The sequence below is a fragment of the Lotus japonicus genome, chromosome 3 (genome assembly GCF_012489685.1).
Source record: "Lotus japonicus ecotype B-129 chromosome 3, LjGifu_v1.2".
NCBI classification, from domain to species: Eukaryota; Viridiplantae; Streptophyta; class Magnoliopsida; order Fabales; family Fabaceae; genus Lotus; species Lotus japonicus.
The window spans coordinates 64,318,775-64,329,981 of NC_080043.1; the positions used below are offsets into that span (position 1 = coordinate 64,318,775).

The 11,207-nt window shown below is 38.5% G+C and overlaps 1 long non-coding RNA gene and 1 other non-coding gene across 2 annotated transcripts; one reads left to right on the plus strand and one right to left on the minus strand.

Moving 5' to 3' along the window:
• The first annotated feature begins 6,899 nt into the window (after window positions 1-6,899).
• On the plus strand, window positions 6,900-8,579 carry LOC130745271 (uncharacterized). The gene is made up of 2 exons (XR_009021638.1): window positions 6,900-7,254; window positions 8,270-8,579. It is a non-coding gene; the product is annotated as an uncharacterized LOC130745271 (long non-coding RNA).
• Window positions 8,580-10,839: 2,260 nt separating this feature from the next.
• LOC130709632 (small nucleolar RNA R71) lies at window positions 10,840-10,946 on the minus strand. The gene has a single exon (XR_009010111.1). It is a non-coding gene; the product is annotated as a small nucleolar RNA R71 (small nucleolar RNA).
• Window positions 10,947-11,207: the final 261 nt, after the last annotated feature.

Below are 11,207 nucleotides of genomic sequence, written 5' to 3' on the forward strand. Positions count from 1 at the left end.
GTATAAAAAACGGTAGAAAGGGGGGGGTTTGAATAACGTTTTCAGTATAAAACTTCCACCTTAAAGATTTTGACAAATCTTTCGAGAACTTAAGTGCTAAAGATAAGAGATAGAAAAGCACACAAGGATTTTATCCTGGTTCACTTGATAAATCACTCAAGCTACTCCAGTCCACCCGTTAAGGTGATTTCTTCCTTCTTAGAATGAAGGCAATCCACTAATCAGGTAAGAGTTACAACTGCACTTGAAACCTACAAGTGACTAACAATTACACTGACTTAGCTCACACTAAGATTCACTCTCTTAGTCTTCTCTAGGATCCGATCAACCTTGTTCTCCTAAAGGAACTAAACAAACTGTTTATCAAAGAATTGTTTACAAGAGATTTGCTTCTAAAAAGCTAATAGTAAACTCAATGAATTTCAGATGAGAGAAAGCTTAGAAGAATTTAAGTTTGTCTTGCGCGTATGTGAATGCTTCTAGCCGTTTCTTTCAGTCTTCAGCCTCTTTATATACTCCAAGGATTAGGGTTGAGCGTTGCATGGGAAATGCTACCGTTGGAGGGCAGTTCTGGAAAATCCAGCTTCTGCTGTGTCTGAGACTGTTAGGCAGGTCGTCAGGAAGGTACAGTTGCTTTTGTACTTGGATAGCGACTTGACCTTTAAACCTAGGAGACTTCTGATCAGGGGATGCTTCATATTGGAACTTGTGAAGCCGGTTGATCAGAGTCAGAGGGAAAGCCCAGATCCTCTGACCATTGTTTCTTCTGATTCTGAACTCAGAGGGAAGAACATGGCCTTCAGAGTATCTAGCTTCTGGACAACAGAATTTCACTAATCAGCTTCTAGATCTTCAGAGTCTTCTACACCATCAGAATATCTGAGCCTTCAGTGTTTCTTGGTTATCAGACTTTCTGGATCTTCAGAACTTCTAGTGACTGAGTCCACATCAGAGTTTGTATAACTTCAGAACTTCTGAAGCTTTTCCACTATTCGTGCTGAACATGGTGAATGCGAAAGCGTTGCTTGGGTCGCTCTTTATACACAGTGCTTCTGATTTGTGTGAGATTGAGTTGAGGTCAGAGCCTGTAAATAGCACACTTAGAAAAACACGTTAGAGTACCACAATTGTTCATATCAAAAGGTTAACTTGTAATCATCAAAACATAGAGTTGTACTACTAGATCAAAACTTGATCTTACAGCCACTCATGGCTAGTGAATCCATACAAGAAATGTAAAGAAAACTTGGAAAATACAAGGTGGAAGCCTCTCACAAGCCCCAAAAGCACTTCCTAAGCTTCTATACTTGGTAAAAATCTAAGCAAAAATCAGAAGTTCTGAACAAAATGGCCTAAAGCCTTATTTATAAGCATTCTGGTCGAGCTAGGGCACTCAAGCGCTGAGCTAGGGCGCTTAAGCGCCCATGAAACAGAAGCTTCACTTTCCCTTCTGGCAAGTTGGTGCTCAGGCGCCAGGCTTGGGCGCTTTAGCGCCAGACACTTGGTTTTGGAGACTTTTCAGCTTTTTGTAACCCCCCTTTGAATGATCTCATCAATTCTTCACCCTTTTGGCCTTCTTCCTTCAAGAGTTACCTGCTGAAGCACTAAAGGACCAAGACAAGCAATAAAATCAAGAAATTCAAAGGGTTTTTAATCACCTTAGTCCTCACAAAACCATGGCAAAACAAATGCAAGTCCTAGACTCTATAAAAATGCAAAAAGGACCCTCGTAAAACCATAAAATTACTAAAACTAAACTCAAACTCAAATAAACATAAAAATGCCTGAGAATGCATAAAACACTACATGAGACAAAGAAAAAGATTGAAAACCATCTAAGAAATGACCCTAAAAACACTACTAAAATAGGGTCATCAGCGTCCAAAGGTAAACTCGCGACCGAGGTGGATGCCCGGGCCGAGGCCCTTAAGAAGAAGATGAGGGAGGAAGCTTCCTAGGCGGCGGCCAAAGAGCGCGTGCGCGGCTTCCTCATTGCCAAAGCTCAAGTTAAGCTCCTTCATCCTTCCGCCAACCTTGGTCCTATGGGAATTTTCAAGAAAGTTACCCCAACCGGGCTGGAAGGTCCGGAGGATCCACGAGAAGCTGCGAACGTTGACCTGGAGGACGCTGCGGAATAGAAAAAAAAGAATTTAGCGTTAACCGTTTTTCGATAATTGTAATGCCAATACTGCTTTTTTGATAAATATTCCTTCCACGTTATTTCCCATGCTCCATTCTTGGATCTGAATTACGTTTGACGACATTGGTGGTGTGCCAGGTTAAACTAGGACTTTTGCTCAGTTTTTTAACTGAGGCTTTGTTCACACATTTTTCCCGTAAGATCAGGTGTGACCTTGCAAGTTTTGCCTGGCGAGGACTTATGGTGGCTTGGGTCCCAATGGCCATGTGGGTTGCCCAAGGCTTAGCCTAGTTAGAAATGCTCGCCCATATTTCGGGGAGGCTTTTTGGATAAGAAGCTTATCCACACACGTCGCCAACGTGTAAGCGTGAGTGAAACTTGACTTGTGTTTGACGTTTTGACTAGTGTTATGAAGACGAAAGCTCACAATATATTTAGGGATGACACTATAGTCATTTTGATTGATAGCACGAGCCATATTCGCACCCGACTAAGGTCGAGAGTGACCGAAAAAGGCTATATCCGCTCCTAGAGCACTTTTTAAGAGAATTTTAGAATTTAAGAGAGAATAAGAACCTCTGAGAATTTTTCCCATGACTAGCTTTTCGATGCGGAACCCTGGACTGTACGCTTGTTAGGTTTCGCTTCCTGGAAGTCCGCCGAAGCTAGACTTTAACTTCTCTGGGACTTTAATTAAGACCCTGAATGAAGAGTTTTTCTATTAGGTGCAGAGGTAAGGATGCTTAATCTTACTTCTGTTTCTTCTTTCTGTTGGGTTTTTCTATGTCTTTTTGTGCTCAAAGCTTTGAGCTTTTTGTAAAAATGTCTGATTACCTCGATTTTTCTTTCCAACTATCTTCAACTACAAGCCAACATGCTATAATCATTGTCGGATCGTTCGGATTTTCACCGAGTCGTCGTAGATCTTAAAAACGGACTAAAAACCCCATTTTTCTTCACATGTGCTTACTTTCTTATCAAAAAGTCACAACCAAGCTTAGTGCCCTTGATATTAAGTGTTATAAACGTCGTTGTGAACAACCCCATCAATTTTGTTTTTCAGAATTTCAACTTTGAGTTTTTGGTAATTAATTCTTGACCAAAATACCCCTAATTCTTATTTTTTTTCGTTAAATTTTCTGAGAGTTTCCTTGACCTAGATATTACCTAAGAATACCTAGGAATTAAATTAGATCGAAAAAAAAGTTCAGGAAACCCAATTTTTGAAAGTGACCGAAACTTTGTTGTTATGGTACCGTGTCCAAAAATAATTTTTGGGCCTGTGTGGCCTGAGCTATTGCGTAGCTCTTTCGATTATCAAAATTTTGGCTTTGGTTTCGTGTCATTCCGAGTTATGTAACTCAAGTTATGCACGTTTTAGCAAACGAAGTCTCCGTTGTCAATTTGTGCCTAAATAGGGACTCTAAAGCTTTAAAAGCTTTCTTTCCGGTTTCGATTAGTGTTATTAGATAATGTTGCTTCTAGTAGGGCTTGTATTGATAAGGCTGTGTTTCTATGTTTTAGGTTCGCGGAGTTTATGCACTACTTCTACTCACGAAGGTAAGGGTAACTCAGTTTTAGTGCGTCTTTGAGTCTTGCCTGCTTTTATCGCACTGCATGCGTTTGAGATGAAGATGTTTATATTGATTGACATTTGATTTTGATTGTTTTACTGAACTTGGAAAATGTTTTCTGGAGGCTTCGACCGAGTGAACTTATTGAGACGCGTGTCTCCGTTTTCTGAGTGGCTTCGGCCGTTTACTGGTTTCTGTCATTAGTGCTTTCTAGTGGATAAGACATGGTTATTGTTGATACTTGACTTGATTTTTGGATTTAGAATTGTTGATTGATTTTGGCATATAGGGCTGAAACTTAAGTGCAGTGTAGTGATTTTCTTTCCACATGATTGTCTCGTCTTTCATAGGCGTTATTAAGTGGCATTCAGGGGAGTCCGTTCTCCGTTTGTCCCGTATTTCATGGGCGTTATTTAGTGATAGTTCAGGGAAGTCTGTTCCTCGCTCTATCCCGTCTTCCGAGACACTATTGATTGATCCATTTTGGTAGCTCCATATAGCCGCATTTAGGGCAATGATAATTGCTTCTGTTGATTTGGTTGTAACCGAGTTTAATTTATGTTAAGTTGTTAATTCTGTTCTGATTTAATTATATGTTGTTGATTTTGTTATATCTGGTTTAATTCTATGTTGCTGCTTCTATTGATATCTATCTTGAATTATATTGTTAGTTTACTATTTGTGGTCAGAAATTAAGTTGCTAGTTTATTTATCATGACATGCAATTAAATTTGAATAGCATGCATTTCCCTTTTGTACGTGGTAGTTGCATGGAGTTAACCCTTTCTGTTTGTTATTTGTTGCTTGGGCGCTTATTGCTATTAGGCAATGAAGAACCTTCCGACGATGCTTAGTTATGATCGAGGTGGAGGGGGGACAGTAAGCGACAGAGCAGAGATGGAAGAAGCTTTTTGATTTTCTTTTAGTAGTTTATGCTTTGAGTCTTCTTCAACCTCTGAAAACTCTTTTACTGGAACCCTGTCTTAGCCACTATTTAAGTGTGCATACTTATTTAGGAACTCTACTTATGTTATTGGAAGTCACTATTATTATATGTCGGGAACGGGTTGTTTAATTAAGGTTATGTTATGGTTTCGAGTATGTTTTAGTTTGTTTTCGGAAAAAAATAAAAATATATCATGTTTTCTTTAGAATTTCAAATTAGTTCTTAGACTTTGTTAGGTTACTTAATGTGATTCCTCAGTTGAGAAATTGGGGCGTTCCAGAAAGCGCTTGATACAATTTTTGTATTTTCAATCAGACGTTATAGTCAACAAACTCCCGAGATGGAGAACAAGAACGTGTCTCTGTTTTTACAGTTTAGACGTTTTAGCCAACAAACTCCCGAGATGGAGAGCAAGAGCATGTCTTTGCTTTTAATCCCGCAACTGTCATGAGTCCTGCTCCCTTGACCGCCGCTGTACAAAGCTGCTCCCTTCTTCAATCCTTAGCTATAGTAATAGCGCAGGTTCGATGCATTCCAAGATCGTGGTACTCGCCTCCCATCCAAGCTCTCGAGGTGATAGGCCCCCTTCCCCAATGCTTTCAAGATTATGTAAGGGCCTTCCCAACTTGGACTCAACTTGTTCCCCACGTTTCCAGTCTGCCTCTTAAGAACAAGGTCTCCCTCCTGCATCACCCGCGGGCGAACCTTGGTGTCGTACCTTGCCGCAGCTCGCTGCTTCATCGTCGCCTCCCTAACACGAGCTTCCTCTTGGGTTTCAGATAGCAGGTCCAGCTCTACCGCCATGTTGGAGGAGTTCTCGCCCTCGAGCCGTGGCTCTGTCCACCATGAACTGTTGTCTATCTCTACTGGTAGCATGGCGTCCGCCCCGTAAGTCATCCTGAAAGGCTTTTCCCTTGTGGTTTAATGTGGCGTCGTGTTGTAAGGTCAAATCATGACCGGGAGTTCGTCCAACCAGGCCCCTTTTGCCTCAGAGAGTCGGCGCTTTAAACCCCGCAAGATCACCTTATTCTCCGACTCCGCTTGGCCATTGGTCTGGGGTGCTCCACCGAAGAGAACCTCATCTGAATGCCCATTTCCTCACAGAACTCCCTTGTCTGATTACTTGTGAACTGCGTTCCGTTGTCTGAAACGATCGCCCTCAGGACCCGGAACCTGCACACATTTCTTTTCCAGTAAAAGTTCACGATTTTAGCTGCTGTGATACTTGCAAGGGGCTCCGCCTCTATCTATTTTGTGAAGTAATCCACTGCCACAAGAATGAGCTTCATCTGTGATCTGGCGGTCAGGGAGGGTCCGTCCAGGTCGACTCCCCACATGGCGAAGGGCCATGGCGTGCTGATCGTGGCCAACTGCTCCGGCGGTGCCTTGGGCAAGTCCGCAAACACTTGGCATTTTTCGCATTTTTTCATAAATTCTGAGCAGTCCTTCCTCATTGTGGGCCAATAGAAACCCGCCCTGAGGACCTTACATGCCATGGACCTTCCCCGGATGTGGCTGGCGCAAACCCCATCATGGACTTCTGCCATAACGGCCTCGTACTTTCCAGGCGGCAGACACCTTAGGAGGGGTGTTGACCCGAGAATATAAGGGTATTTTTATGGGCCTTTTATTTTATTTATAATTTATTTTCTAAGTTTTATTTAGCTTTTATGGTATTTTTAAGTAATTTTCGTATTTTTAATTATTTTAGGATTTTAGGAGTTCTTATTATGATTTGGTAGATTTTAGTAGTTTTTATCTTATTATTAATTAGTGCTTTTTAAATTATAGATTTAGTTAGGATTTAAGTTGTTTATTTTTTGGTTGTTATCTTTCTAGTATTTTATTTGATTTATTTTGATATTTTTATTTTATTTTATTTAGGATTTTCGGAATAAAAAGAAAAGAGAAACTCAGAAAAAGAGAGTTGATCCGGTGCTGCTGGTCCACGGAACTTGCATGCACCCGCAGCAGATCCGAAGGCTGCAACTTCACTCCCCGCACTCCCCGCCATGTGGCGTGATCGAGGCTGTTGTCTAGCATAAGACTGTGACCCGCGAAGCATTAGATTCCACCCCACTTTTACCTTGGTCCAATCGCAATCTGATACGTGGCAGAAGTAAAAGGCAGTTTTGGCTTATCCACCCTGTTATCTAATAATTTTAAGACCTCACTTTGGAAAGTGAGACACTCAAATTTCACACACTCTTCCATAATTTTCCACGTCATTCTTTTGATAATTAATTATTCTCTCTCTTCATTTGCTTCCTCCGTGTTCTATACGCGTTGTCTATGGCTTGGTTATTCTCATTATTCTTTGGAACCGTTTTCCCAAATCCTCTGAATATTCTCCCAAAATTCTCTCAAACTCCCTCCCAAAATTTCCCAAATTTCCCAATCTCTTCTGATATTTCATGGGTTCGTTCTAATATTTGTGATTCAAGTTTCCAATCTCCTCATGGCAAATCTCTTTTTTCTATATTCTACACAATTCCTAAATCATTTGTCCTGATATTTGATGCTCTGTCCAACCTTACTCTCTCACTAGAAGCACCGCGTTTTCATCTAAGGATTCAAAACGACTATGGTTCCAGGTTTGTGATTGAATCTTCTCTCACATAGGTTTGCATTTCTATCTCTTTCATTTGAACTGGGTTTGCCAATTTTGGTGTCAATTCCATCATGTTCCAAATGAATAAAGCAGTGTCAAAGCATAGCTGGTCGTTAAATTCAAATGATGGTAAAATCCTATAATATTATCCTTCCTTTTTTTTTTGATAGGCACATTATCCTTTCTTATTTCTGATGTTAATGTTATTTTCAAACACCAAATTAAATGTTCTTTTAGATTGTTAACAGTATTCCTAATCTTTTTTTAAATTGGTGGGCTGGTTTTTGCTGATACAATCTAGCAAATTTGTTTAAGAAAGGTTTTCTAATATATGATTTTGGTGTTTTTATATATCATGGTTTTAGGTGTTCTTACTTTTACCAAGCCTAATTGAAGAGCTTTACAATACGATATGCTTAGTCTTCTAAAAAAGTAGTCCTTTGTGTGCAGTTTACATTTTGAATCTTTTCTTTACAACCATAATTTCTAAAGTCTTAAGCAAGGAAATAATTCAGAAAATACTATATCAATTATGTATCTGCCCTTGCAACAATTCTACATATTCCACATTGGAGAGCTTACTAACAGGTTGAATCAAGTGTATTACACTTAAGCATCTTTGTAAGGTTTTCAATGAAATGTAAGTACATATGTAATGAAATGCAAGTTGCTTCTGTCTGATATTTCAGTTACAATTTGTTATAGGCTATATGAAGGGAGTGTATCCCATGGTCTACTAAAAGATTTTGTTTTTGTTTTTAAAGTAGTATCATATCTATAATCAAGGTCTTTACCTGTTCATGTTTGATATACTTAGTTTGTATTGAGCCCAAAAACACTTGACAGTGAAGGCTTATCTTAGAAGACAAGCTACCTTGATACAATTTCTTAACAAATATGCTTGAATTAATTCCCATGATTTCAAAGTCTTTTTTAGTATATATGTGCAAAATATAGAGCTGCTCCCACCCATTTTCATCTTTGTTTAAGCAATGCAGACTACATTACAGGGAAGAGTGCAAACATCTCTCACATGATATGTAGGAAATGTTTCAGTTGAGGAAAGTGTTGATTCTGGATGGTTGGTGGCTTTCCCTTCTTCCTAACCAATAAATTACAGGGACATTTTTTTTGCAGAGAGAAGGGATATCAATTTTTAAAAAGTTTGGAAAATTGTGATTAGAAGAAATAAATTGTGAACCAACTTCACAAGGTGCAATGGAAAAGAAATCTAAAATTGATATGTTTAGTACAATATGTATGATCTCTACGCTCAACCTGAAATGATAAGATTTCTTGAAAGTGTTAGCATGTTTAATGTTATTATTCTATATCATGTTTTGAGTCATTATATTTTAGTGACAAGTTCATTATGCTTCACCTAAACATTAGTGCCTAAGGAAAAACTATCTGTTTTCTAAAAAATCATATTTAATAGACCAAGTTTAAGAAGTATTGTCATAGAGAAAAATGAATAATCCTTTAATTGAAAATATAAATGCATTATATTACAGTGATTTGTCACTTAAGTAATTAAATCACAAGGATCTCATAATTTGTATATTCACTATTTTCTATACTTAAAGCATGATTATCTTTTTTAATCCAAATTCTAATAAATTTTACTTCAGCTTATCGCATAAGTGTTAATTTCTCCAAATAATTTTATCTAATAAATTAAATTTATGTACTATATTAATTTTTTGTGTTACATCGAAAAGATGTACTATATTAATTTAGTATGAATAAGTTAATTAGTCCAATCTTAAAAAATTTATCCAACTGAATTTCAATTTGAATATATATGAAAATGCACTCTCTACATAATATTTAAAATATTTATTAAAGTTTTTTAAAAGAAAAACACTCGTGCAAACACCCGTCACCCGTGCATTGCACGGGCTACTTACTAGTTTGATAATATCATCACGTGAATCTGCAGAGGAGAACAGAACTTGATTTGCGAAGATTTTAATATTATTATAATATATATATATATATATATATATATATATATATATATATATATATATATATATTAGGTCTTAGTGAGGAGGGAGGAGGCTTTTCGTGATTGGAATTGAGCACAGACTTCTTAGGGTTTTGAGAGCTTTTGCAAGGTTCCTCCTGGAGATTTTAGGTGCTATTTTCTTTCTCTTTAATTCTTGATTATGGTCATGCTTGGCTAAACTTCTTTTAGTACTTGGGTTGTGAATCCCTTTTGAATTATGTTTTGATTTGAATCTTTATTTATATGAATTCTCTTTTCCAATCTTCGTAATTGAATCAATTTATATTGTTTATTCTTGAGTGCACGCAAGGAATTTGCTAATTTCTATGAGAACGGAAGTTGATTAGGAATTAGGGAAATAAGGATTCGATTCGATTAGGCGTTCCCTACTGTTTGATTCAAGAGTAGAACCTAGTCGCGTTGGCTAGTTTAATTAGGACTTAATCTTCAATTCTCTAGTCTAGGTGCTCGTAAAACAGACTTAGTATTTGAATTGGAAGTCTAGGGCGTGTGAGTTGTCAACATCCTAGAATAAAGGCTAGATCGCCGAAGAGAGGATTATTGAGTTTATATAAATATTGTTAAAATTGAATCATAGGACAAATATGTGAAACATACCCGAGTGCTATTTTCCCCGACTGAATTCTCAAATCTGTTTAATTTTCTGTGTTACTTATTGCGTTCAACATCACTACTTCTAAATATGAAATTGGTTTTTATTTTTATAAGTCTGAATAAGAGAATTAATAGAAACTATTATTGAATCACAATCCTCGAGGGATCGATAATTTATTACTATGGGCAACTTTGTACACTTGCAAAGGAGTTATCAAGTTTTTGGCGCCGTTGCCGGGGAATTGTCTTTCCAATATTAGTTTTAATTAATCTTTTTTGTTTAGATTTTTTGTCTTTCAATTTTTGTTATTCCATCTTTATTGAACGGGTGCTTCTAATTAGTGTGTTCAGTGTATGCGAGGTACAGTTGATCCAGAGACATTGCTTTTTGATCCAGAAATTGACCGCACCTTTCATTACCGGTTAGCACAACAAAGAAGAGCCCTTGCATCTGCAATGGCAGCTGAAACAAATGTTGAATTGGAAGCGCGACTTCGAGCGGAGTTCGCAAGGACTCAAGAGGAACGGGTGCAGGAAGCCGTGCGCCGAATCCAGCAAGAAAGAGAATTAGAGGAGGCCAACCACCCCCTCAGGGATCTGAATGAGCCTGTCATGAGTTATGATTACCCAGGAAGTATAGCCCCTCAGAATGCCGAGGCTCAGAACTTTGAACTCAGACCTGCACTCATCAACCTGATCAGTCAACATCAATATGGAGGATCTGCCACTGAAGATGCACATGCTCATCTAGAGCGGTTCATCAGAAACTGCAGTACTACACGTCTTCCCAACCCCGAGCTTGTTCGTTTGCAACTTTTTCCTTTTTCACTAAGGGACACAGCTGAGGAGTGACTCAACTCCCAACCTCAAGGCAGTATAACAACTTGGGAAGATTTAGCTAAGAAATTCATTAAAAAGTTCTTCCCTCGTACCTTGCTGAGGAAGCTGAAGAATGACATCCTGGTTTTTAAACAGGAAGATACTGAGAATCTCCATGAAGCTCTAGAGAGGTTCCAGAAACTGTTAAGGAAGTGCCCTCAGCACAACCTCACACTGGGAGCATAGGTGGAGAGGTTTTATGACGACTTGACTGATTCTGCCAGATCAAACTTGGAAGCAGCAGCTAGTGCCAAATTTGATGCTCTTTCAGCTCAAGCAGGTTGGGACTTAATCAATAAAATGACTGAAAGTGCAGTGAACTCTACCAATGACCGCCAAAACAGAAGGGGTGTACTGGAAATAGAAGCGTATGATAGGATGGTTGCTTCAAACAATCAATTATCTCAACAAATGACAGTTATGCAACGACA